The 25,023-nt window shown below is 45.7% G+C and overlaps 40 non-coding genes across 40 annotated transcripts; 13 read left to right on the top strand and 27 right to left on the bottom strand.

Moving 5' to 3' along the window:
* Positions 1 to 1,285: 1,285 nt before the first annotated feature.
* Trnaw-cca lies at positions 1,286 to 1,357 on the bottom strand. The gene has a single exon. It is a non-coding gene; the product is annotated as a tRNA-Trp (tRNA).
* Positions 1,358 to 1,475: 118 nt separating this feature from the next.
* Trnaa-cgc lies at positions 1,476 to 1,547 on the top strand. The gene has a single exon. It is a non-coding gene; the product is annotated as a tRNA-Ala (tRNA).
* Positions 1,548 to 1,822: 275 nt separating this feature from the next.
* On the bottom strand, positions 1,823 to 1,894 carry Trnac-gca. The gene has a single exon. It is a non-coding gene; the product is annotated as a tRNA-Cys (tRNA).
* Positions 1,895 to 2,212: 318 nt separating this feature from the next.
* Positions 2,213 to 2,284, bottom strand: Trnaw-cca. The gene has a single exon. It is a non-coding gene; the product is annotated as a tRNA-Trp (tRNA).
* A 5,916-nt stretch (positions 2,285 to 8,200) lies between these two features.
* Positions 8,201 to 8,272, bottom strand: Trnac-gca. The gene has a single exon. It is a non-coding gene; the product is annotated as a tRNA-Cys (tRNA).
* A 318-nt stretch (positions 8,273 to 8,590) lies between these two features.
* Positions 8,591 to 8,662, bottom strand: Trnaw-cca. Its single transcript has one exon. It is a non-coding gene; the product is annotated as a tRNA-Trp (tRNA).
* A 118-nt stretch (positions 8,663 to 8,780) lies between these two features.
* Positions 8,781 to 8,852, top strand: Trnaa-cgc. The gene has a single exon. It is a non-coding gene; the product is annotated as a tRNA-Ala (tRNA).
* A 275-nt stretch (positions 8,853 to 9,127) lies between these two features.
* On the bottom strand, positions 9,128 to 9,199 carry Trnac-gca. The gene has a single exon. It is a non-coding gene; the product is annotated as a tRNA-Cys (tRNA).
* A 318-nt stretch (positions 9,200 to 9,517) lies between these two features.
* Positions 9,518 to 9,589, bottom strand: Trnaw-cca. Its single transcript has one exon. It is a non-coding gene; the product is annotated as a tRNA-Trp (tRNA).
* Positions 9,590 to 9,707: 118 nt separating this feature from the next.
* On the top strand, positions 9,708 to 9,779 carry Trnaa-cgc. Its single transcript has one exon. It is a non-coding gene; the product is annotated as a tRNA-Ala (tRNA).
* Positions 9,780 to 15,959: 6,180 nt separating this feature from the next.
* Trnaw-cca lies at positions 15,960 to 16,031 on the bottom strand. Its single transcript has one exon. It is a non-coding gene; the product is annotated as a tRNA-Trp (tRNA).
* Positions 16,032 to 16,149: 118 nt separating this feature from the next.
* Positions 16,150 to 16,221, top strand: Trnaa-cgc. The gene has a single exon. It is a non-coding gene; the product is annotated as a tRNA-Ala (tRNA).
* A 275-nt stretch (positions 16,222 to 16,496) lies between these two features.
* Positions 16,497 to 16,568, bottom strand: Trnac-gca. Its single transcript has one exon. It is a non-coding gene; the product is annotated as a tRNA-Cys (tRNA).
* A 318-nt stretch (positions 16,569 to 16,886) lies between these two features.
* Trnaw-cca lies at positions 16,887 to 16,958 on the bottom strand. Its single transcript has one exon. It is a non-coding gene; the product is annotated as a tRNA-Trp (tRNA).
* A 118-nt stretch (positions 16,959 to 17,076) lies between these two features.
* On the top strand, positions 17,077 to 17,148 carry Trnaa-cgc. The gene has a single exon. It is a non-coding gene; the product is annotated as a tRNA-Ala (tRNA).
* Positions 17,149 to 17,423: 275 nt separating this feature from the next.
* Positions 17,424 to 17,495, bottom strand: Trnac-gca. The gene has a single exon. It is a non-coding gene; the product is annotated as a tRNA-Cys (tRNA).
* A 318-nt stretch (positions 17,496 to 17,813) lies between these two features.
* Trnaw-cca lies at positions 17,814 to 17,885 on the bottom strand. The gene has a single exon. It is a non-coding gene; the product is annotated as a tRNA-Trp (tRNA).
* Positions 17,886 to 18,003: 118 nt separating this feature from the next.
* On the top strand, positions 18,004 to 18,075 carry Trnaa-cgc. Its single transcript has one exon. It is a non-coding gene; the product is annotated as a tRNA-Ala (tRNA).
* A 275-nt stretch (positions 18,076 to 18,350) lies between these two features.
* Positions 18,351 to 18,422, bottom strand: Trnac-gca. Its single transcript has one exon. It is a non-coding gene; the product is annotated as a tRNA-Cys (tRNA).
* Positions 18,423 to 18,740: 318 nt separating this feature from the next.
* Trnaw-cca lies at positions 18,741 to 18,812 on the bottom strand. The gene has a single exon. It is a non-coding gene; the product is annotated as a tRNA-Trp (tRNA).
* Positions 18,813 to 18,930: 118 nt separating this feature from the next.
* Positions 18,931 to 19,002, top strand: Trnaa-cgc. The gene has a single exon. It is a non-coding gene; the product is annotated as a tRNA-Ala (tRNA).
* A 275-nt stretch (positions 19,003 to 19,277) lies between these two features.
* Trnac-gca lies at positions 19,278 to 19,349 on the bottom strand. Its single transcript has one exon. It is a non-coding gene; the product is annotated as a tRNA-Cys (tRNA).
* Positions 19,350 to 19,667: 318 nt separating this feature from the next.
* Trnaw-cca lies at positions 19,668 to 19,739 on the bottom strand. The gene has a single exon. It is a non-coding gene; the product is annotated as a tRNA-Trp (tRNA).
* Positions 19,740 to 19,857: 118 nt separating this feature from the next.
* Trnaa-cgc lies at positions 19,858 to 19,929 on the top strand. Its single transcript has one exon. It is a non-coding gene; the product is annotated as a tRNA-Ala (tRNA).
* A 275-nt stretch (positions 19,930 to 20,204) lies between these two features.
* Positions 20,205 to 20,276, bottom strand: Trnac-gca. Its single transcript has one exon. It is a non-coding gene; the product is annotated as a tRNA-Cys (tRNA).
* Positions 20,277 to 20,594: 318 nt separating this feature from the next.
* On the bottom strand, positions 20,595 to 20,666 carry Trnaw-cca. The gene has a single exon. It is a non-coding gene; the product is annotated as a tRNA-Trp (tRNA).
* A 118-nt stretch (positions 20,667 to 20,784) lies between these two features.
* Positions 20,785 to 20,856, top strand: Trnaa-cgc. Its single transcript has one exon. It is a non-coding gene; the product is annotated as a tRNA-Ala (tRNA).
* A 275-nt stretch (positions 20,857 to 21,131) lies between these two features.
* Positions 21,132 to 21,203, bottom strand: Trnac-gca. The gene has a single exon. It is a non-coding gene; the product is annotated as a tRNA-Cys (tRNA).
* Positions 21,204 to 21,521: 318 nt separating this feature from the next.
* Positions 21,522 to 21,593, bottom strand: Trnaw-cca. The gene has a single exon. It is a non-coding gene; the product is annotated as a tRNA-Trp (tRNA).
* A 118-nt stretch (positions 21,594 to 21,711) lies between these two features.
* Positions 21,712 to 21,783, top strand: Trnaa-cgc. Its single transcript has one exon. It is a non-coding gene; the product is annotated as a tRNA-Ala (tRNA).
* Positions 21,784 to 22,058: 275 nt separating this feature from the next.
* On the bottom strand, positions 22,059 to 22,130 carry Trnac-gca. Its single transcript has one exon. It is a non-coding gene; the product is annotated as a tRNA-Cys (tRNA).
* Positions 22,131 to 22,448: 318 nt separating this feature from the next.
* On the bottom strand, positions 22,449 to 22,520 carry Trnaw-cca. The gene has a single exon. It is a non-coding gene; the product is annotated as a tRNA-Trp (tRNA).
* A 118-nt stretch (positions 22,521 to 22,638) lies between these two features.
* Trnaa-cgc lies at positions 22,639 to 22,710 on the top strand. The gene has a single exon. It is a non-coding gene; the product is annotated as a tRNA-Ala (tRNA).
* Positions 22,711 to 22,985: 275 nt separating this feature from the next.
* On the bottom strand, positions 22,986 to 23,057 carry Trnac-gca. Its single transcript has one exon. It is a non-coding gene; the product is annotated as a tRNA-Cys (tRNA).
* Positions 23,058 to 23,375: 318 nt separating this feature from the next.
* On the bottom strand, positions 23,376 to 23,447 carry Trnaw-cca. Its single transcript has one exon. It is a non-coding gene; the product is annotated as a tRNA-Trp (tRNA).
* A 118-nt stretch (positions 23,448 to 23,565) lies between these two features.
* Positions 23,566 to 23,637, top strand: Trnaa-cgc. Its single transcript has one exon. It is a non-coding gene; the product is annotated as a tRNA-Ala (tRNA).
* A 275-nt stretch (positions 23,638 to 23,912) lies between these two features.
* Positions 23,913 to 23,984, bottom strand: Trnac-gca. The gene has a single exon. It is a non-coding gene; the product is annotated as a tRNA-Cys (tRNA).
* A 318-nt stretch (positions 23,985 to 24,302) lies between these two features.
* Trnaw-cca lies at positions 24,303 to 24,374 on the bottom strand. The gene has a single exon. It is a non-coding gene; the product is annotated as a tRNA-Trp (tRNA).
* A 118-nt stretch (positions 24,375 to 24,492) lies between these two features.
* Trnaa-cgc lies at positions 24,493 to 24,564 on the top strand. The gene has a single exon. It is a non-coding gene; the product is annotated as a tRNA-Ala (tRNA).
* Positions 24,565 to 24,839: 275 nt separating this feature from the next.
* Trnac-gca lies at positions 24,840 to 24,911 on the bottom strand. The gene has a single exon. It is a non-coding gene; the product is annotated as a tRNA-Cys (tRNA).
* Positions 24,912 to 25,023: the final 112 nt, after the last annotated feature.

Here is a 25,023-nt window from a genome sequence, read left to right as displayed (position 1 = left end):
GCTTAGCACCATTATCTCTCCTAACCAGAGCCGGAAACTCTTCAGGGCGAATTTCTTTTAGCTCTTCCGAAGGTACGTCAGAATTAGGGACCTCACGCTCTATCATAGGTTTATCGGCCACTACATCTGCCAACGTAAGCCGTTTACGCTGCTGCAGCGAATTCTTTAGCACAAACATTCGCCTGGGGCAGTCCTGACGCAAGTGACCACTTTCATTACAGATATGGCATGTGGGAGGTTGGCCACTGTAAGTAACGTGAGCCCTATAGTCACAAACGGTAATATGGGAGGGTATATTCTGCTTTATATGCATTTCTACAGATCGGACGCCACTGTAACATTGTAACCTGTGCTGGTTCGACCACCGTTCGTTTCGAATCTGCTTGATATCCCCGAATTTAGACAGAACCTCCTTCAGATAACAATTTTCTACTTCAGGGGGTATGTGAAAGATACGCACATTGGTATACTCTACGTCGGCATTTGAAATGAGCACAGTACTTACAGACTCGTCCCGGTGCCGAAAAACAGCTCTCCCTCCGTGTGTCGTCATAATCTTTTCCAGTAACACAGGATTCAGCAATTTTACAAAGAAACAATATTGCTCGGTATCATAATACGCAGTGTGCACTTGATCAGAGGTAATCCCAATAACATCCACAATCCAATCATGTATTTCCAAGGAACTAGGCTGCACATAACGGGTAGACTTGTCGAAATCAAAACGGAGTGTACACTTTCGCGGAAATAACCTGGACATTGCAAACAATAGCTAGCGGTTGAACCGCTAGAATAACACAAAAACGAAAATCAAACTCGAGAGAAATAGACACAAAATCAGAACACGTCACGGTCAAAGAGAAAGTTAAGTAGTAATCACGACTTGTAAACACGTGTCGGAGCGGAGCACTTAATACGTCCGATCAGCACGGTGTCTCAGGCGCGACTGCGACTGAGCTATACCCCCTTTCACGATCTTTCTGTTCCCATAACTTAAGGAAAAGTATTATACTCTGCCTGGCTAAAGACGTCTAATCGAGCAAAATATTGCGTAATCATTATCTCTCAGTTATATATTAGCGTTAAACGATATAAATATCAAAAATACTAGACACTTCGCGCCTGGAGAACGTGCGAGTCGGCGCCTTCACCTTAATGTCAGAACGCGAAAATTGCACTAGTAGCTTTTTTCAAGCAAGTTCTGTTCGTCCGTTCTCCGTAATCGTTTGGTATCTGATTAAACTGACATACTCGCCTATGGCTTCCGTAAACGAAAATTTCATTGTGACCCCGACGTGATTTGAACACGCAACCTTCTGATCTGGAGTCAGACGCGCTACCGTTGCGCCACGGAGTCGACGCCGCTTAGGTCTTGTCATGAATAGGTTCCTCCAACACTTACTGTACCGTTCAAACCTAAGAAATAATGACAGTAGGATCCACGAGGCACTCGTCCCAGATGTACTTGCTCTGGCGGGGGTGTAACTCAGTGGTAGAGTGTCTGCTTCGCATGCAGAAAGTCCTGGGTTCAAATCCCAGCTCCTCCAATTTTTGTTTCTCCGTGCAGCGGTACAAGAAAACTTTTGCCTATCACCATATTCTACAAAATTCAGTGTACAAGATTCTTCCGCCAAGCAAGTGGATTTCGTACAGTTCGACCTCATGGCGGGAGGACGATGACCTGCAAGACTCTGGGCTGCGATCCCCCCCATTGAAATGTTGCTCCAAAGCCTTCGGTATGGCGTGCAGGGTGCATCTCAAACATGCATTTGCAACTCACCGCGACAATCGTCATTTGTTTTTTCGAGATACTGAAAAATGAAGGGGGCACCCGGGATTGAACCGGGGACCTCTCGATCTGCAGTCGAATGCTCTACGACTGAGCTATACCCCCTTTCACGATCTTTCTGTTCCCATAACTTAAGGAAAAGTATTATACTCTGCCTGGCTAAAGACGTCTAATCGAGCAAAATATTGCGTAATCATTATCTCTCAGTTATATATTAGCGTTAAACGATATAAATATCAAAAATACTAGACACTTCGCGCCTGGAGAACGTGCGAGTCGGCGCCTTCACCTTAATGTCAGAACGCGAAAATTGCACTAGTAGCTTTTTTCAAGCAAGTTCTGTTCGTCCGTTCTCCGTAATCGTTTGGTATCTGATTAAACTGACATACTCGCCTATGGCTTCCGTAAACGAAAATTTCATTGTGACCCCGACGTGATTTGAACACGCAACCTTCTGATCTGGAGTCAGACGCGCTACCGTTGCGCCACGGAGTCGACGCTGCTTAGGTCTTGTCATGAATAGGTTCCTCCGACACTTACTGTACCGTTCAAACCTAAGAAATAATGACAGTAGGGTCCACGAGGCACTCGTCCCAGATGTACTTGCTCTGGCGGGGGTGTAACTCTTTTAGTTCCGCTTGCGACGCCGTGCAGGTCGCACGTGTTGTGCCTTCGCTCCGCAATAGCGTGTGCAAGCCGTGACTACTTTCTTTGTTTACGTTGTTTGCTAGATTTGCTGTATTGTGCTTCCGTCAGTTCACTTTTAGTGTTTTGTGACGTTTTGTGTTAGCGGTCTCGACCGTTTAATAAGTGGATATGTCGTCCAGGTTGTTCCCAAGGAAATGTACTCTGTGTTTCGAATTTGACAAGTCTACACGTCATGTTCAACCGAGTTCCATGGAAGTTCACGATTTCATAGTGGATGTCATTGGTATTACGTCTGACCAGGTTCATACTGCCTATTACGACACAGATCTCTACTGTTTCTTCGTCAAGTTGTTAAACCCTGTGTTACTGGAGAGGATTCTGTTAAAACATGGTAGCAGAGCTGAGTTCCGTCATCGTGACGCCTCGGTGAGTACTGTTCTCATATCCAATGCTGATGTAGAATACAAAAATGTCCGTGTGTACAACCTGCCGCCGGAAGTTGAAAACTGTTATTTACGTGAGATTTTGACGAAATATGGGGAGGTCAAGCAAATCCGTAACGAACGTTGGTCTAGTCAACATCGGTTACAGTGTTTTAGTGGCGTCCGGTCAGTCGAAATGCACGTCAAGCAAGATATCCCCTCCCATCTTATTGTTTGTGGGTATAAAGTTCATGTCACGTACAGTGGGCAACCAGGCACATGCTTTATTTGTAATGAAACTGGTCACTTGCGTACGAACTGCCCTAAACGTGTATTTGTTCTCAAAAGTACTTTGGAACAGCGTAAAAAGTTGACATTGGCTGATCTTGTTAGGGAGGCACCAATCACGGACATCGACCGCCCTCGTGATAGTGAAATATTGCCCCCGGAGCCTGGTTTGCCTGTTGCCGACTTTCCACCCTTTCCTTCAAAACCGGTTACAGATACGCCTGCCTCCAAATCTGACGTGCAGCTGCTGAGCCACAAACGGCGAAGAACGTGTGATGATGATAGTCCAGACGAGGCTCTCCAGGAATTAGAACTCGACGTCCCAAAAGAGATGCCGGTTACGGTTACTGACTCAAGTTTTTCTGAACCGTCGCACGCAGCTGTCGACGCTGCGGCTATTGACGTCATTCCGAGTGACGTACAGGCAGCTTTGGCACCACAACAGCCGAGCCCGCCGCCTGAAGTCGCGACGTCACCACAGGCCGAATCACAACAAGCGCGTGCTTCCGATAAGCATAACGAGGCAGGCAGTACTTGTGTACAAACTGAAGGAAGTCAAAGTCCGTCTACAAACAAACACGAAGTTCGTGCTAGTGACAACAAACAAACTTGTCCACCTTCTGAGTCAGTTCTTTCCGCAGATCAGATGGTTGAGGCGTCACAGCACGTTATGGATTGCGAAGTCACTCAGGACCCTCCCACACCTCCGTCTGCCGATGTGTTCCCTAGCAGAGCACGTAGTAGGACCAAAGTTCAACCGAACGTCAACGCAGTACGGAAGAAAAACAAACCCGACGACACACAAGTGACTGTTCGTGATCCTCCCGACAATGCAGACCATTCCGAAGTCTCTATGCCCTTTTAATGCGACCAGTGTTGTTTAGTGGCCCTTTACGTACCTCACTGTAATAATGGCACAAGCGTACAAATTCGTCTCCCTGAACATAAATAAGATTCGATCTGATCTCAAAATTGCGGCCCTACAGCAGTTTCTATACGAATCTGACGCTGATATTGTGTTGTTGCAGGAAGTTACTGTTTTAAATCTCTTCATCTCTGGTTTTAAAACCATATCAAACGTTGCTCCTGAGGAAAGTACAGGTACCGCACTTTTATTACGGGAAGGCATTCCAGTTGGGGAGATCGAGTTTCTAGATTCCGGTCGAGGAGTGAGCTGTAAAATTTTTGATGTAACCCTTGTTAATTTATATGCCCCATCAGGCAACAGCAACAAATTCGAACGGTCACGTTTTTATAAGGAGGAAGTTACGTATCTGTTGAGGAGCAGTCCTCAAAACCTGATAATAGGAGGTGACTTCAACTGTGTTCTACGTAAAAACGATCAGTCCCCTAATTTTAACTACTGTAAAGAACTGCACGAGCTCGTTAAGAATATTAAGCTGAAAGATGCTTGGGAACTGAAGTATCCTACTTTAGTTAAATTCACTTTTTTCACCGTTACTTCATGCAGCCGTCTGGATAGAATTTATCTATCGGACTGTATCAGTGACAGACTCCTAGCGGTTGACGTAATCCCGGCTAGTTTTACCGACCATTGCGCTTTTACGGCAACGGTTCACTTAAATCGACAGCCTACCAAATTATTTCGTTCCCCGTGGATGTTAAACATATCGCATCTGGCGGACGCTGAGTTATTTGACGTTATCAGGCATGTGTGGGAAACTTGTTTGCGTTCCATCACTTTTTATCCGACTAAAGCGATGTGGTGGACCGCTGTTGCGAAACCAAAGCTTCGAAAAAGTCTCATTTATTATAGTGCTCAGAAAGCACGCGCCTTCAAGAGGACCTTTGAGTTTTACTACACTGTGCTGCGACAACTGTATGATTCATCCACTGCGACCAACACTAACTTTCCATCAATTCAACGTGTCAAGGCTAAACTTGTCAGCTTGAAGCGTCAACAATTGGAAGGTCTGAAAGTTAAATCCAAACCTAAATCTGTTTTAGCCGACGAAATGACATCTATGTACCATTTATTTAAGCATTTCTCGCGCCGCCGCAGGGCTTTCATTGATGTTTTGGAAAGGGATAATGGGGAATTACTCTCTACTCAAGCGGCCATTATTAGTGAAATTCACCAACATTTCCAACGACTGTATTCCAGTGAAATTGTCAATGAACCTGCTGTCAGTGCAGTGGTCAATGTTTTTGATAGGGCGATTACTCCTGCTGACAATGTCGACTTTTTATCGGACTTCACTCCCGAGGAAGTTTTCGCCTTGATCTCCAAGTCGCCTTCCTTTAAATCGCCTGGTCCTGATGGTTTGCCCAAGGAATTTTATATCAAATTCTGGAATGTCCTTGGTGGTACTTTTACTGAAATTGTTAATGAAGTCATGAGTGGTGGTCCTCATCCTGCCGAGTTCAAAGTGGGTAGAATTGTTTTAGTCCCGAAGAGAACTGGTCACAAGCGAGTTGATAATCTCCGTCCAATCACATTATTGAACTTTGATTATAAAACGATTGCCCGAGCGATTAATAGCAGAATGACCCCCATCCTTGGGAAAGTTATTCATTCACATCAGTCTTGCCTTCCAGGGAGATCCATTATGACTCCGGTTGCGGAGTACAGAGACGTTATTTCAGTAGCGGCCGTAACCAACATCAAATGTGCTTTCCTTTTTCTTGACTTTTGCAAAGCTTTTGACCGCGTTAGTCATCACTATTTAGAACGCATCCTGCAACGAATTGGACTCGAAGAACGAGCTGTGGCAGTCATTCGGCATATGATAACAGGCATTACTGCTAGGATCACCGTTAACGGTCAGCTGACACAAGCTGTTGGTATACGACGAGGTGTACCGCAAGGCAGTCCTTTGTCGATGTCGCTCTTTGTTTTGTCGCTCGAGCCATTTCTGAAGAGATTGTGTATCACATTAACTGGCCTTTCTGTCTTAGGGAGCAATCTTACTGTGAGGGCTTACGCCGATGATGTTGCTGTTATCCTACGTCATGAGTCTGAAGTGGCCCAATTGCGGGCTGAGATTGATACTTACAGCACTGCTTCTGGAGCGAAACTCAGTGAGGGTAAATGTAAGGTTCTAAGCTTACGGGGCTTCGAATCTCTTGCTATACCGTGGGCACAGATCGTCGAACAACATGTTGCTCTGGGAATCATCATCGATAGGTGTCCTTTACGTATGGCAGCTAAAAACTGGAAACTTACTGCAAATCGAATACAGGGAGCTATAGTGGAAAACACCTGGCGATCGACAAATATCCTCCAGAAGATCAGGATTTTGAATACATACATACTCTGTAAAGCTTATTATGTCGCTCAGGTGTTCCCTCTTCCCAAAATGCAAGCCCATAAGATCATGCGTTTGTCCAGCAGGTTTGTGTGGCTCGGTCATATTTTTAAGTTAACCTATACCACACTGTCTAAGTCAGTGCAAGCTGGGGGCCTGCAACTCAATGATATCCGTCGAAAGGCGACGGCACTCTATATAAAACGAACAACTGAGATAATTACCACGATGCCCCATACTATCACATCGAAGCTGTTTCGCATTGTTCGCCCAAAATGTATGAAACCGCCAATTGACATCGGGAAACTAAACTTTCAATTGCAACATGTCGGTGTTTATTACCTCGAAATGAGTTACTTAGGTGACAGTGTTTCCACAAGTCCTTGTCTCACGACAGTGTTCTTAATTGCTCAGTGGCAGAAGTACGAAGCTCCAAATACAATTGAAATGCACTACCCAAGAATCGTCTGGACGGCAGTGTGGACCAATATTACTCTCAAAATTCATTCTTCCGATGTGCTTTCCGCCTGGTATAAAGTTGTCCACAATCTTATTCCAACCAACGAAAAACTCAACCGCATTGGCTTAAGTGCTACTGACAACTGCCTCAAATGTGGATTAGTAGACACTCTGAGGCACAGGTTTACTTGCTGCGGGCATCAGTTCAACTGGCATTGGGTGCGGAAACGATTGGCGCTGCTCACACGTAGCACTGAAAGTCTTTATACGACTGATATCCTCCTGTGGCCTGATACACGGTTTTACCCCAAAACGAAAAACAATACTGTTATGTGGATGCTGGGACATTTTGTCAATTACGTTATGACCCAACAAGGAGAAGACAATATTACTGCCTTTACTGCTTATATGGCAACGGCATATTGGCGAAGAAACCAGTTCCCACACATTAAGAGGGATTTTGGCAATATGTTAACAATCCTGTTTGAGAAACAGGGAACTGGGTGATTCTAAAGTATATCCGCGATTCCTGTCACCATTTCCATGGTGAAGTTCCCAGGTACAAGTCAACAGTGACTACTATTTTCGTTATCATTTCGCCTATGGCGCCTGAAGAACCTGAAGTTTTCTTTTCTTTCTTATTCCTCATTATTTGTTTTTTGAGGGAAGAGACATCCCTTTTTTTTTTTTTTTTTTTTTTTTTTTTTTTTTTTTTTTTTTTTTTTTTTTTTGAGAAAGATTTCTAATTTTCGTTGGCACTTATATTCCAAAGAAGACGAAGCAATGAGCTCCTTGTAATCCCGAAGAAATTGAATTAGTTTTGTGTACTGTTCTACGATGCCAGTGAATCTGGAGACTTTGATTTCATTTGAATATAGCTGAAGAAGCTCGCCAAGGAAGGCATTCATGGAGAGCGCAAGGAGGGCTGTAAGGGGAGAAGGGAGGCCCTAAAAAAAAAAAAAAAAAAAAAAAAAAAAAAAAAAAAAAAAAAAGTCGTAGAGTGTCTGCTTCGCATGCAGAAAGTCCTGGGTTCAAATCCCAGCTCCTCCAATTTTTGTTTCTCCGTGCAGCGGTACAAGAAAACTTTTGCCTATCACCATATTCTACAAAATTCAGTGTACAAGATTCTTCCGCCAAGCAAGTGGATTTCGTACAGTTCGACCTCATGGCGGGAGGACGATGACCTGCAAGACTCTGGGCTGCGATCCCCCCCATTGAAATGTTGCTCCAAAGCCTTCGGTATGGCGTGCAGGGTGCATCTCAAACATGCATTTGCAACTCACCGCGACAATCGTCATTTGTTTTTTCGAGATACTGAAAAATGAAGGGGGCACCCGGGATTGAACCGGGGACCTCTCGATCTGCAGTCGAATGCTCTACGACTGAGCTATACCCCCTTTCACGATCTTTCTGTTCCCATAACTTAAGGAAAAGTATTATAGTCTGCCTGGCTAAAGACGTCTAATCGAGCAAAATATTGCGTAATCATTATCTCTCAGTTATATATTAGCGTTAAACGATATAAATATCAAAAATACTAGACACTTCGCGCCTGGAGAACGTGCGAGTCGGCGCCTTCACCTTAATGTCAGAACGCGAAAATTGCACTAGTAGCTTTTTTCAAGCAAGTTCTGTTCGTCCGTTCTCCGTAATCGTTTGGTATCTGATTAAACTGACATACTCGCCTATGGCTTCCGTAAACGAAAATTTCATTGTGACCCCGACGTGATTTGAACACGCAATCTTCTGATCTGGAGTCAGACGCGCTACCTTTGCGCCACGGAGTCGACGCTGCTTAGGTCTTGTCATGAATAGGTTCCTCCAACACTTACTGTACCGCTCAAACCTAAGAAATAATGACAGTAGGATCCACGAGGCACTCGTCCCAGATGTACTTGCTCTGGCGGGGGTGTAACTCAGTGGTAGAGTGTCTGCTTCGCATGCAGAAAGTCCTGGGTTCAAATCCCAGCTCCTCCAATTTTTGTTTCTCCGTGCAGCGGTACAAGAAAACTTTTGCCTATCACCATATTCTACAAAATTCAGTGTACAAGATTCTTCCGCCAAGCAAGTGGATTTCGTACAGTTCGACCTCATGGCGGGAGGACGATGACCTGCAAGACTCTGGGCTGCGATCCCCCCCATTGAAATGTTGCTCCAAAGCCTTCGGTATGGCGTGCAGGGTGCATCTCAAACATGCATTTGCAACTCACCGCGACAATCGTCATTTGTTTTTTCGAGATACTGAAAAATGAAGGGGGCGCCCGGAATTGAACCGGGGACCTCTCGATCTGCAGTCGAATGCTCTACGACTGAGCTATACCCCCTTTCACGATCTTTCTGTTCCCATAACTTAAGGAAAAGTATTATACTCTGCCTGGCTAAAGACGTCTAATCGAGCAAAATATTGCGTAATCATTATCTCTCAGTTATATATTAGCGTTAAACGATATAAATATCAAAAATACTAGACACTTCGCGCCTGGAGAACGTGCGAGTCGGCGCCTTCACCTTAATGTCAGAACGCGAAAATTGCACTAGTAGCTTTTTTCAAGCAAGTTCTGTTCGTCCGTTCTCCGTAATCGTTTGGTATCTGATTAAACTGACATACTCGCCTATGGCTTCCGTAAACGAAAATTTCATTGTGACCCCGACGTGATTTGAACACGCAAACTTCTGATCTGGAGTCAGACGCGCTACCGTTGCGCCACGGAGTCGACGCTGCTTAGGTCTTGTCATGAATAGGTTCCTCCAACACTTACTGTACCGCTCAAACCTAAGAAATACTGACAGTAGGATCCACGAGGCACTCGTCCCAGATGTACTTGCTCTGGCGGGGGTGTAACTCAGTGGTAGAGTGTCTGCTTCGCATGCAGAAAGTCCTGGGTTCAAATCCCAGCTCCTCCAATTTTTGTTTCTCCGTGCAGCGGTACAAGAAAACTTTTGCCTATCACCATATTCTACAAAATTCAGTGTACAAGATTCTTCCGCCAAGCAAGTGGATTTCGTACAGTTCGACCTCATGGCGGGAGGACGATGACCTGCAAGACTCTGGGCTGCGATCCCCCCCATTGAAATGTTGCTCCAAAGCCTTCGGTATGGCGTGCAGGGTGCATCTCAAACATGCATTTGCAACTCACCGCGACAATCGTCATTTGTTTTTTCGAGATACTGAAAAATGAAGGGGGCACCCGTGATTGAACCGGGGACCTCTCGATCTGCAGTCGAATGCTCTACGACTTTTTTTTTTTTTTTTTTTTTTTTTTTTTTTTTTTTTTTTTTTTTTCGCCTTAACCACTTTTTTTTTTTTTTTTTTATTTTTTTTAGTGGAGACTGTTCTTTCGTATTTTTTGTGTTAAGTTTTTTTTATTTTTTTTATTTTTTTTTTATTTTTTATTATTATTTTTTTTTTTTTTTTTTTTTATTTGGCGGTGGTATATCTCAGGATCACTACCTCTCAAGCTCGTCTTCACTTAGTAATGGCATGAATATTTCCGTGTCGTTCTGCATTCGTCGATGTTTCAGTTGCTTGAAGGCTTGATTCAATGTTGTCATCTCTTAGCGTTGAGAGTATGTTCGCCGAGATGGCCGCCGTGCAGTTTCCTTGCTGTTATTCACTAAAGTAACTGGTGTGTTCCTTGAGTTGGTGGAGACAAAAACAACAAGAGCATATGATTCTCTTTCTGTGTCGTAGATAATAAGGAGAAATAAAGGTCCGTATTGAGGAAAAAACGGGTATCTAGAAAGAAATACTGCCTCGTCTGAGTTAAACTACATCAAATTAAAATATACGTGTCTTCTGGGGAACGTAAAGAAACAGAAATAAATATTGGCTCCACAAGCTTGGCATCCTGTTGCATGCTGCTTCTCTTTGACCTTAGGTGCACACATTGTACCACCTATGAAACAATAAAGTCCGGAGAACTGACAAAGAGATACCCTAATAATAGAAGAAAGAAATAAAAGGCAATAATCGTACTCAATGGTTCGCACACTTAAAGTTTTCCATCATTCAAAGCAACGGTGAGAAATTTCTGAAATTTTTCTTTATATTTTCGTAATCGTTTGATCGCGTAATATTCAGCAATAAGATACATATGAAAATCAGAAAGTGTAGGCGTTTTAGTCGTCAGCATATAATAGAGGTACTGTCCAATTAACCAGGTATAGCTATTATTTTTAGATTTCGGAAATAATTGCCAGTCCGGGTGGAGTATATCCTGCAGTTGTATTGCGGATGGCGATGTTCTATTAATAAGAGCCAGTTTCATTCTAGTCCAGTTCCAGATTTGCGTCTGATCTCTGCAGTATAATATGTGTTGCAATGTTTCCACATGTCCACATGCGTCGCAAGTCGGTGTAGGACGTAATTGGATCTTACACAATTTCTCCCCCGTGGGCATCACCTCGTTCACAACATCATACCACACGGATCGTACTCGGGAACGAAGAAGAGGAGTGCTGATATTCATCCAAATTTGTCGCCAGTTCTTGCCAGGATACTTCATTTCTATAGAGTTATTCTGTTGCCGATTCGTAAATACACTGTAGACAGCCGCAGCAGTGAATGCTTGCAGGTGTTGATGCACATAGCTGGACTCCACGTAAAATCGGCGAATATGAACGAGCTCGGGATGGATAGGTCCAACATTTATCGGTGGCGTCAAATCCGGTGGTCGTAACTGCTGGAATAGACGTGCCGTAAGACCTGTCTGACTACATCGTAAGATCCTTGATGTTCTAGCTAGAAAAATCGCTAAGCACTGTGATTCAACATCTTTAAGGGCTAGACCACCTTTATAGTGAGGTAAAGCGGTAGCCTTGAAAGCGACTTTAAAAATATTACCTCGCCAAACGTACCAGCCTGCAAGAGCTAAAATTCTGTTTGCAATATCGGTAGGAATAGGGAGAACAGCGGCAACATGGTAAATCTTGCTGAGAACATAATAATTGACGAAATGTGCTCTCTGAATCCTGTCTAAAGACCGCATATTATGCTCTCGAATCAAAGCTCGAAGGACGTTGAGCTTCTGTTCCCAATTCACTCTCACCATTTCCCGTGGATTCGAAGTGAGAATCAAACCAAGGTGCTTGAGTTGGTTGGTTGCCTCTAACCAAACGGTGTTCGCAAAGCGAGCCTGCGGACCTAAATGCAAGACTTTGGATTTCCGTTCGTTAAGGCGTGCACCGCAGGCGCTGGCATACCGGTGTACAAGCCGTCGCACGGTATCGAACTCTTCGTCGTTGTTGATAAGGACGCTAATATCGTCCGCATAGGCATGACAGACGGTCTTTGTATTCAGCGTCTGAAGACCCGGTAAGGTGACGCAAAACGTCTTCAGTAGTGGCTCTATAGCAATGGCGAAAAGAGTCGTAGAAAGCGGGCACCCTTGTCGCAAACCTTGTTGAATGGGCACAGGGGCTGTTAACTGGCCGTTGAATTTCACGCGGGAAGACGTATTGCAGATACAGTTTCTTATTATCTGTACGAAATGCTGGTTGAAACCCAGTTTTTCCAGCGTTCTGAACAGAAATCCGTGGTTAGTCCTATCAAATGCCTTATCGAAGTCAAAAAAGACTATTGCCAACGTGGTCTTGCAAATCCAAGTCAAATATGCAATATCTCGGTATTCGCACAGGGCGTCTATCATTGATCGGCCAGTAACCACGTTCATGTGATATGAACCAAGAACTTTACGAAGGACTGGCTTGAGTCTGGCATTGATAATCCTAGTAAAGATTTTGAAATCTGCGTTGAGTAGGGTGATTGGTCGTAAGTTATTGAGTGAAGTCCCCGGTGACGGTTTGGAGACTAAGACTATCATGCCCTCAGTAAACTGTGATGGAAGAGCAGTATTCATTAACAATTCATTATACATGGTAGTCAGTTCGTCGCCGAAAACATCCCAGTACCGAAGATAAAATTCAATCGGCAAACCGTCTAAGCCTGCAGCTTTTCCTTTCGCCGCAGACGTAATGATAGACTTCACTTCGAAGTTAGTTATTGGTGCCAGGAGCTGTGCGTGGTCGTCCGGATCCACCGATGCCGTAATGTTAGACAAAAATTCCTCTCCCGCCTCTACATCTGTGTCATGCAGTGAGTAAAGTTGCCGGAAATGATTCCGAATAAAAGTCTTAAGCTCGCCTTGCTCATCATAAACACGACCTTCGTCATCTGTCAGTTGAGTAATGATTTTTTGTCTGCCTCTTTTAGCTTCCCGTATGACGTGGTACAAGGACGCTGACTCGTTAAAGGTGTCATCGGAAGAGCGTGCCCTGACTTGGGCTCCTGCCAGAGACTCACGAACCAAAGCGGTGATTTTGGCTTTGGTACGTTTAATGCGTAGGAGATTGCCAGGCAGTGCAGAGGAATCGTTATACAATTGGCGGAGAGCGGTAAAATAAAACTCCAACGTCTGTTTCTTCCAGTACGCCTTAGCCCTGGCAAACTGACAAATACATTTCTTTATGTGCGGCTTCACTAACTCCGTCCACCAATGAACACGCTCCCTATATCTTTGTCGTCGCTGGAGACACCATTGCCACGTGGCAATAAGATCCTTCTTCAGGTCGCCGTCGTTCAACAGTGCGACGTTCAGTTGCCAGACGCCTCGACCCAAAAAGGTTTTCTGCGAGACATGCCGAAGCGTGATGTGATACGCACAGTGGTCGCCAAAATTAACAGGCCATATTTCACAATCCCTGGCAGCGCTTAAAATGTCTTTAGATACATAGAACCTATCCAGACGACTAGCGGAGGCAGCGGTAACATACGTATATCCGGTCACCTGCGGGCGAAGTGAGCACCAGGTATCTTGTAAGTCCAGCCCATCAATTAAATCTCGCAACTCCAAACAAAAATTAAAATTCGGACACTGGTCTTCTCTGCGTACAACGCAATTAAAATCGCCGCCCAATAAAATCCTCGAACAACCACAGGATAATAATGGTACAATTTCATCGCGATAAAAAACACTCCTATCCCTTCGGCCTACAGATCCAGTCGGAGCATAGACGTTGACCAAAAGCATATCTTCGAATTGTACGGCAATCCCTCGACCCGTTTCTAAAATCGCTCGAGGTTTACAAGTGATGCCCGCTTTGTACAAAATTGCAGTCCCTGCCTCATCGCCAATATTTATGAGGGCCTCATAGCCTGTGACATTCCCGACCTTGGGTGTGACGACTTCTTGTAGGAATACGATATCTACATCGGCGGCATACAGATAGTCAGTCAAACATTTTAATTTGACATCAGATGTTATTCGATTTATATTAGCAGTTGCAATTTTGTAATCCCGCATAAGAAAGGGCAATACCATGTTAATGCGTATCGTCGGCCCAGGACGGCTGCTTGCTCGACCCCGGCGAGGGGGTGGTATCCATAAATGCATCGGGTCCAGAACTGTCGAGATGCATCACCACATCGGTCTCCTCTGAATGCTGCACGACCTGTACTCCATCGTCTGTAACGATTCTCTCACATTCATCGGTCCGGAACTGCTTGATTGTACGTTGCAGTTTCTGTTCAAGAGTACGAGTTTCCTCGTCACTCTGCTTACGGACCGATTTCTTTTGTCGTCCTTTCTTCTGAGGACGGACGTCCTCAACGTGTTCGTTGATGTCGGGTTTCGCAGCGGTAAGAGTAGCACCCGCGGGAGACTGTTCGTTGCCGGAAACTGCGCTTAGCGGAGAAGACACTTCAAGGGGATGGGAAACTCGCGGCTGGTTACCAGAGTCCTCAGGTGGAAGACTCTCCGCAGATGGGTGCAGAAGTTGATCGGGCAATCCTGTCGGAAGTTCCACACGGACCACGCCAGCATCAGAAGGGCGCGAATTTCCGGCCCCGTCGATTGCATAGTTTTCCACGTCAGAATCAACGGGCATTCGGCTCGCCGTAGCTGTGTTTACATCGGCGGCGGTCACGTCAGGCACAACCTCAGCCGCGTGCAGCTGTGGCGCGCTAACGACAGACGGACCGACAAGGCTCTCGGCATACGTCGGCCTATTGCCATCCTGCCCTGCTGCAAGGGCATCGCGTTGTCGCAAAACACGACGCACTGGTTTAGCACGGGGACATGCGGCCTTCAGATGGTCCGTAGAGCCACAAAGTACACAAGTACGTGGTTGCCCCTCGTACATAACGAGTGCCCGGAAGCCTTGTATCACGACATTCGACGGGATATGCTTCGAGAGGTCAATTCGCGCTACCCTGACACCATTATCCACATTGAAGTGTTTAAGTCCACTCCACTGCTCTTGGTGAATGTCCAATACGTTCCCATACTGGGACAGACATTGCCGAATACGTGCAAGTTCAATTTCAAATGGTAGGTTGAACACACGGACCGTGCGCAAACCTAACCCAGCATGGGTAACGACAACTTTACAAATTTCACCAGCAGAATTAACGAACTCGGCAGTACCCTTAGTTAAGTCCATTACACGTAAACAAGGCTCGTCACTAACAAGTTTCACGTAGACAGCATTCGCCAGGAAATCGTATGAAAATCCTAAAACTTCCTCGTCTTTAAGACTCAATCTGTCGAAGAAGAAATCGACTAATTCGTGGACCTGTGGTCGGCTAAAACCGAACGGGAATTGGAAACGCAACGTGTAACGGCGTAACTGATCATCCATGGCAAAGGCCATGATGTACTTACAAGGCCCAACCAGCTGCAGGCGCCGCCAAACACGCGCGGAGCGAGCACTCCGGCACGTCTGCACACGGCCGCTGCTGCGGCGGAACTGAAACTGAGCTATACCCCCTTTCACGATCTTTCTGTTCCCATAACTTAAGGAAAAGTATTATACTCTGCCTGGCTAAAGACGTCTAATCGAGCAAAATATTGCGTAATCATTATCTCTCAGTTATATATTAGCGTTAAACGATATAAATATCAAAAATACTAGACACTTCGCGCCTGGAGAACGTGCGAGTCGGCGCCTTCACCTTAATGTCAGAACGCGAAAATTGCACTAGTAGCTTTTTTCAAGCAAGTTCTGTTCGTCCGTTCTCCGTAATCGTTTGGTATCTGATTAAACTGACATACTCGCCTATGGCTTCCGTAAACGAAAATTTCATTGTGACCCCGACGTGATTTGAACACGCAACCTTCTGATCTGGAGTCAGACGCGCTACCGTTGCGCCACGGAGTCGACGCTGCTTAGGTCTTGTCATGAATAGGTTCCTCCAACACTTACTGTACCGTTCAAACCTAAGAAATAATGACAGTAGGATCCACGAGGCACTCGTCCCAGATGTACTTGCTCTGGCGGGGGTGTAACTCAGTGGTAGAGTGTCTGCTTCGCATGCAGAAAGTCCTGGGTTCAAATCCCAGCTCCTCCAATTTTTGTTTCTCCGTGCAGCGGTACAAGAAAACTTTTGCCTATCACCATATTCTACAAAATTCAGTGTACAAGATTCTTCCGCCAAGCAAGTGGATTTCGTACAGTTCGACCTCATGGCGGGAGGACGATGACCTGCAAGACTCTGGGCTGCGATCCCCCCCATTGAAATGTTGCTCCAAAGCCTTCGGTATGGCGTGCAGGGTGCATCTCAAACATGCATTTGCAACTCACCGCGACAATCGTCATTTGTTTTTTCGAGATACTGAAAAATGGAGGGGGCACCCGGGATTGAACCGGCGACCACTCGATCTGCAGTCGAATGCTCTACGACTGAGCTATACCCCCTTTCACGATCTTTCTGTTCCCATAACTTAAGGAAAAGTATTATACTCTGCCTGGCTAAAGACGTCTAATCGAGCAAAATATTGCGTAATCATTATCTCTCAGTTATATATTAGCGTTAAACGATATAAATATCAAAAATACTAGACACTTCGCGCCTGGAGAACGTGCGAGTCGGCGCCTTCACCTTAATGTCAGAACGCGAAAATTGCACTAGTAGCTTTTTTCAAGCAAGTTCTGTTCGTCCGTTCTCCGTAATCGTTTGGTATCTGATTAAACTGACATACTCGCCTATGGCTTCCGTAAACGAAAATTTCATTGTGACCCCGACGTGATTTGAACACGCAACCTTCTGATCTGGAGTCAGACGCGCTACCGTTGCGCCACGGAGTCGACGCTGCTTAGGTCTTGTCATGAATAGGTTCCTCCAACACTTACTGTACCGTTCAAACCTAAGAAATAATGACAGTAGGATCCACGAGGCACTCGTCCCAGATGTACTTGCTCTGGCGGGGGTGTAACTCAGTGGTAGAGTGTCTGCTTCGCATGCAGAAAGTCCTGGGTTCAAATCCCAGCTCCTCCAATTTTTGTTTCTCCGTGCAGCGGTACAAGAAAACTTTTGCCTATCACCATATTCTACAAAATTCAGTGTACAAGATTCTTCCGCCAAGCAAGTGGATTTCGTACAGTTCGACCTCATGGCGGGAGGACGATGACCTGCAAGACTCTGGGCTGCGATCCCCCCCATTGAAATGTTGCTCCAAAGCCTTCGGTATGGCGTGCAGGGTGCATCTCAAACATGCATTTGCAACTCACCGCGACAATCGTCATTTGTTTTTTCGAGTTACTGAAAAATGAAGGGGACACCCGGGATTGAACCGGGGACCTCTCGATCTGCAGACGAATGCTCTACGACTGAGCTATACCCCCTTTCACGATCTTTCTGTTCCCATAACTTAAGGAAAAGTATTATACTCTGCCTGGCTAAAGACGTCTAATCGAGCAAAATATTGCGTAATCATTATCTCTCAGTTATATATTAGCGTTAAACGATATAAATATCAAAAATACTAGACACTTCGCGCCTGGAGAACGTGCGAGTCGGCGCCTTCACCTTAATGTCAGAACGCGAAAATTGCACTAGTAGCTTTTTTCAAGCAAGTTCTGTTCGTCCGTTCTCCGTAATCGTTTGGTATCTGATTAAACTGACATACTCGCCTATGGCTTCCGTAAACGAAAATTTCATTGTGACCCCGACGTGATTTGAACACGCAACCTTCTGATCTGGAGTCAGACGCGCTACCGTTGCGCCACGCAGTCGACGCTGCTTAGGTCTTGTCATGAATAGGTTCCTCCAACACTTACTGTACCGTTCAAACCTAAGAAATAATGACAGTAGGATCCACGAGGCACTCGTCCCAGATGTACTTGCTCTGGCGGGGGTGTAACTCAGTGGTAGAGTGTCTGCTTCGCATGCAGAAAGTCCTGGGTTCAAATCCCAGCTCCTCCAATTTTTGTTTCTCCGTGCAGCGGTACAAGAAAACTTTTGCCTATCACCATATTCTACAAAATTCAGTGTACAAGATTCTTCCGCCAAGCAAGTGGATTTCGTACAGTTCGACCTCATGGCGGGAGGACGATGACCTGCAAGACTCTGGGCTGCGATCCCCCCCATTGAAATGTTGCTCCAAAGCCTTCGGTATGGCGTGCAGGGTGCATCTCAAACATGCATTTGCAACTCACCGCGACAATCGTCATTTGTTTTTTCGAGATACTGAAAAATGAAGGGGGCACCCGGGATTGAACCGGGGACCTCTCGATCTGCAGTCGAATGCTCTACGACTGAGCTATACCCCCTTTCACGATCTTTCTGTTCCCATAACTTAAGGAAAAGTATTATACTCTGCCTGGCTAAAGACGTCTAATCGAGCAAAATATTGCGTAATCATTATCTCTCAGTTATATATTAGCGTTAAACGATATAAATATCAAAAATACTAGACACTTCGCGCCTGGAGAACGTGCGAGTCGGCGCCTTCACCTTAATGTCAGAACGCGAAAATTGCACTAGTAGCTTTTTTCAAGCAAGTTCTGTTCGTCCGTTCTCCGTAATCGTTTGGTATCTGATTAAACTGACATACTCGCCTATGGCTTCCGTAAACGAAAATTTCATTGTGACCCCGACGTGATTTGAACACGCAACCTTCTGATCTGGAGTCAGACGCGCTACCGTTGCGCCACGGAGTCGACGCTGCTTAGGTCTTGTCATGAATAGGTTCCTCCAACACTTACTGTACCGTTCAAACCTAAGAAATAATGACAGTAGGATCCACGAGGCACTCGTCCCAGATGTACTTGCTCTGGCGGGGGTGTAACTCAGTGGTAGAGTGTCTGCTTCGCATGCAGAAAGTCCTGGGTTCAAATCCCAGCTCCTCCAATTTTTGTTTCTCCGTGCAGCGGTACAAGAAAACTTTTGCCTATCACCATATTCTACAAAATTCAGTGTACAAGATTCTTCCGCCAAGCAAGTGGATTTCGTACAGTTCGACCTCATGGCGGGAGGACGATGACCTGCAAGACTCTGGGCTGCGATCCCCCCCATTGAAATGTTGCTCCAAAGCCTTCGGTATGGCGTGCAGGGTGCATCTCAAACATGCATTTGCAACTCACCGCGACAATCGTCATTTGTTTTTTCGAGATACTGAAAAATGAAGGGGGCACCCGGGATTGAACCGGGGACCTCTCGATCTGCAGTCGAATGCTCTACGACTGAGCTATACCCCCTTTCACGATCTTTCTGTTCCCATAACTTAAGGAAAAGTATTATACTCTGCCTGGCTAAAGACGTCTAATCGAGCAAAATATTGCGTAATCATTATCTCTCAGTTATATATTAGCGTTAAACGATATAAATATCAAAAATACTAGACACTTCGCGCCTGGAGAACGTGCGAGTCGGCGCCTTCACCTTAATGTCAGAACGCGAAAATTGCACTAGTAGCTTTTTTCAAGCAAGTTCTGTTCGTCCGTTCTCCGTAATCGTTTGGTATCTGATTAAACTGACATACTCGCCTATGGCTTCCGTAAACGAAAATTTCATTGTGACCCCGACGTGATTTGAACACGCAACCTTCTGATCTGGAGTCAGACGCGCTACCGTTGCGCCACGGAGTCGACGCTGCTTAGGTCTTCTCATGAATAGGTTCCTCCAACACTTACTGTACCGTTCAAACCTAAGAAATAATGACAGTAGGATCCACGAGGCACTCGTCCCAGATGTACTTGCTCTGGCGGGGGTGTAACTCAGTGGTAGAGTGTCTGCTTCGCATGCAGAAAGTCCTGGGTTCAAATCCCAGCTCCTCCAATTTTTGTTTCTCCGTGCAGCGGTACAAGAAAACTTTTGCCTATCACCATATTCTACAAAATTCAGTGTACAAGATTCTTCCGCCAAGCAAGTGGATTTCGTACAGTTCGACCTCATGGCGGGAGGACGATGACCTGCAAGACTCTGGGCTGCGATCCCCCCCATTGAAATGTTGCTCCAAAGCCTTCGGTATGGCGTGCAGGGTGCATCTCAAACATGCATTTGCAACTCACCGCGACAATCGTCATTTGTTTTCTCGAGATACTGAAAAATGAAGGGGGCACCCGGGATTGAACCGGGGACCTCTCGATCTGCAGTCGAATGCTCTACGACTGAGCTATACCCCCTTTCACGATCTTTCTGTTCCCATAACTTAAGGAAAAGTATTATACTCTGCCTGGCTAAAGACGTCTAATCGAGCAAAATATTGCGTAATCATTATCTCTCAGTTATATATTAGCGTTAAACGATATAAATATCAAAAATACTAGACACTTCGCGCCTGGAGAACGTGCGAGTCGGCGCCTTCACCTTAATGTCAGAACGCGAAAATTGCACTAGTAGCTTTTTTCAAGCAAGTTCTGTTCGTCCGTTCTCCGTAATCGTTTGGTATCTGATTAAACTGACATACTCGCCTATGGCTTCCGTAAACGAAAATTTCATTGTGACCCCGACGTGATTTGAACACGCAACCTTCTGATCTGGAGTCAGACGCGCTACCGTTGCGCCACGGAGTCGACGCTGCTTAGGTCTTCTCATGAATAGGTTCCTCCAACACTTACTGTACCGTTCAAACCTAAGAAATAATGACAGTAGGATCCACGAGGCACTCGTCCCAGATGTACTTGCTCTGGCGGGGGTGTAACTCAGTGGTAGAGTGTCTGCTTCGCATGCAGAAAGTCCTGGGTTCAAATCCCAGCTCCTCCAATTTTTGTTTCTCCGTGCAGCGGTACAAGAAAACTTTTGCCTATCACCATATTCTACAAAATTCAGTGTACAAGATTCTTCCGCCAAGCAAGTGGATTTCGTACAGTTCGACCTCATGGCGGGAGGACGATGACCTGCAAGACTCTGGGCTGCGATCCCCCCCATTGAAATGTTGCTCCAAAGCCTTCGGTATGGCGTGCAGGGTGCATCTCAAACATGCATTTGCAACTCACCGCGACAATCGTCATTTGTTTTTTCGAGATACTGAAAAATGAAGTGGGCACCCGGGATTGAACCGGGGACCTCTCGATCTGCAGTCGAATGCTCTACGACTGAGCTATACCCCCTTTCACGATCTTTCTGTTCCCATAACTTAAGGAAAAGTATTATACTCTGCCTGGCTAAAGACGTCTAATCGAGCAAAATATTGCGTAATCATTATCTCTCAGTTATATATTAGCGTTAAACGATATAAATATCAAAAATACTAGACACTTCGCGCCTGGAGAACGTGCGAGTCGGCGCCTTCACCTTAATGTCAGAACGCGAAAATTGCACTAGTAGCTTTTTTCAAGCAAGTTCTGTTCGTCCGTTCTCCGTAATCGTTTGGTATCTGATTAAACTGACATACTCGCCTATGGCTTCCGTAAACGAAAATTTCATTGTGACCCCGACGTGATTTGAACACGCAACCTTCTGATCTGGAGTCAGACGCGCTACCGTTGCGCCACGGAGTCGACGCTGCTTAGGTCTTGTCATGAATAGGTTCCTCCAACACTTACTGTACCGTTCAAACCTAAGAAATAATGACAGTAGGATCCACGAGGCACTCGTCCCAGATGTACTTGCTCTGGCGGGGGTGTAACTCAGTGGTAGAGTGTCTGCTTCGCATGCAGAAAGTCCTGGGTTCAAATCCCAGCTCCTCCAATTTTTGTTTCTCCGTGCAGCGGTACAAGAAAACTTTTGCCTATCACCATATTCTACAAAATTCAGTGTACAAGATTCTTCCGCCAAGCAAGTGGATTTCGTACAGTTCGACCTCATGGCGGGAGGACGATGACCTGCAAGACTCTGGGCTGCGATCCCCCCCATTGAAATGTTGCTCCAAAGCCTTCGGTATGGCGTGCAGGGTGCATCTCAAACATGCATTTGCAACTCACCGCGACAATCGTCATTTGTTTTTTCGAGATACTGAAAAATGAAGGGGGCACCCGGGATTGAACCGGGGACCTCTCGATCTGCAGTCGAATGCTCTACGACTGAGCTATACCCCCTTTCACGATCTTTCTGTTCCCATAACTTAAGGAAAAGTATTATACTCTGCCTGGCTAAAGACGTCTAATCGAGCAAAATATTGCGTAATCATTATCTCTCAGTTATATATTAGCGTTAAACGATATAAATATCAAAAATACTAGACACTTCGCGCCTGGAGAACGTGCGAGTCGGCGCCTTCACCTTAATGTCAGAACGCGAAAATTGCACTAGTAGCTTTTTTCAAGCAAGTTCTGTTCGTCCGTTCTCCGTAATCGTTTGGTATCTGATTAAACTGACATACTCGCCTATGGCTTCCGTAAACGAAAATTTCATTGTGACCCCGACGTGATTTGAACACGCAACCTTCTGATCTGGAGTCAGACGCGCTACCGTTGCGCCACGGAGTCGACGCTGCTTAGGTCTTGTCATGAATAGGTTCCTCCAACACTTACTGTACCGTTCAAACCTAAGAAATAATGACAGTAGGATCCACGAGGCACTCGTCCCAGATGTACTTGCTCTGGCGGGGGTGTAACTCAGTGGTAGAGTGTCTGCTTCGCATGCAGAAAGTCCTGGGTTCAAATCCCAGCTCCTCCAATTTTTGTTTCTCCGTGCAGCGGTACAAGAAAACTTTTGCCTATCACCATATTCTACAAAATTCAGTGTACAAGATTCTTCCGCCAAGCAAGTGGATTTCGTACAGTTCGACCTCATGGCGGGAGGACGATGACCTGCAAGACTCTGGGCTGCGATCCCCCCCATTGAAATGTTGCTCCAAAGCCTTCGGTATGGCGTGCAGGGTGCATCTCAAACATGCATTTGCAACTCACCGCGACAATCGTCATTTGTTTTTTCGAGATACTGAAAAATGAAGGGGGCACCCGGGATTGAACCGGGGACCTCTCGATCTGCAGTCGAATGCTCTACGACTGAGCTATACCCCCTTTCACGATCTTTCTGTTCCCATAACTTAAGGAAAAGTATTATACTCTGCCTGGCTAAAGACGTCTAATCGAGCAAAATATTGCGTAATCATTATCTCTCAGTTATATATTAGCGTTAAACGATATAAATATCAAAAATACTAGACACTTCGCGCCTGGAGAACGTGCGAGTCGGCGCCTTCACCTTAATGTCAGAACGCGAAAATTGCACTAGTAGCTTTTTTCAAGCAAGTTCTGTTCGTCCGTTCTCCGTAATCGTTTGGTATCTGATTAAACTGACATACTCGCCTATGGCTTCCGTAAACGAAAATTTCATTGTGACCCCGACGTGATTTGAACACGCAACCTTCTGATCTGGAGTCAGACGCGCTACCGTTGCGCCACGGAGTCGACGCTGCTTAGGTCTTGTCATGAATAGGTTCCTCCAACACTTACTGTACCGTTCAAACCTAAGAAATAATGACAGTAGGATCCACGAGGCACTCGTCCCAGATGTACTTGCTCTGGCGGGGGTGTAACTCAGTGGTAGAGTGTCTGCTTCGCATGCAGAAAGTCCTGGGTTCAAATCCCAGCTCCTCCAATTTTTGTTTCTCCGTGCAGCGGTACAAGAAAACTTTTGCCTATCACCATATTCTACAAAATTCAGTGTACAAGATTCTTCCGCCAAGCAAGTGGATTTCGTACAGTTCGACCTCATGGCGGGAGGACGATGACCTGCAAGACTCTGGGCTGCGATCCCCCCCATTGAAATGTTGCTCCAAAGCCTTCGGTATGGCGTGCAGGGTGCATCTCAAACATGCATTTGCAACTCACCGCGACAATCGTCATTTGTTTTTTCGAGATACTGAAAAATGAAGGGGGCACCCGGGATTGAACCGGGGACCTCTCGATCTGCAGTCGAATGCTCTACGACTGAGCTATACCCCCTTTCACGATCTTTCTGTTCCCATAACTTAAGGAAAAGTATTATACTCTGCCTGGCTAAAGACGTCTAATCGAGCAAAATATTGCGTAATCATTATCTCTCAGTTATATATTAGCGTTAAACGATATAAATATCAAAAATACTAGACACTTCGCGCCTGGAGAACGTGCGAGTCGGCGCCTTCACCTTAATGTCAGAACGCGAAAATTGCACTAGTAGCTTTTTTCAAGCAAGTTCTGTTCGTCCGTTCTCCGTAATCGTTTGGTATCTGATTAAACTGACATACTCGCCTATGGCTTCCGTAAACGAAAATTTCATTGTGACCCCGACGTGATTTGAACACGCAACCTTCTGATCTGGAGTCAGACGCGCTACCGTTGCGCCACGGAGTCGACGCTGCTTAGGTCTTCTCATGAATAGGTTCCTCCAACACTTACTGTACCGTTCAAACCTAAGAAATAATGACAGTAGGATCCACGAGGCACTCGTCCCAGATGTACTTGCTCTGGCGGGGGTGTAACTCAGTGGTAGAGTGTCTGCTTCGCATGCAGAAAGTCCTGGGTTCAAATCCCAGCTCCTCCAATTTTTGTTTCTCCGTGCAGCGGTACAAGAAAACTTTTGCCTATCACCATATTCTACAAAATTCAGTGTACAAGATTCTTCCGCCAAGCAAGTGGATTTCGTACAGTTCGACCTCATGGCGGGAGGACGATGACCTGCAAGACTCTGGGCTGCGATCCCCCCCATTGAAATGTTGCTCCAAAGCCTTCGGTATGGCGTGCAGGGTGCATCTCAAACATGCATTTGCAACTCACCGCGACAATCGTCATTTGTTTTTTCGAGATACTGAAAAATGAAGGGGGCACCCGGGATTGAACCGGGGACCTCTCGATCTGCAGTCGAATGCTCTACGACTGAGCTATACCCCCTTTCACGATCTTTCTGTTCCCATAACTTAAGGAAAAGTATTATACTCTGCCTGGCTAAAGACGTCTAATCGAGCAAAATATTGCGTAATCATTATCTCTCAGTTATATATTA

Source organism: Schistocerca americana, chromosome 3, assembly GCF_021461395.2.
Source record: "Schistocerca americana isolate TAMUIC-IGC-003095 chromosome 3, iqSchAmer2.1, whole genome shotgun sequence".
Taxonomy (NCBI): Eukaryota; Metazoa; Arthropoda; class Insecta; order Orthoptera; family Acrididae; genus Schistocerca; species Schistocerca americana.
Note: the sequence above shows the minus strand (reverse complement) of the source record. Positions and strands in the feature narration are given on the sequence as shown.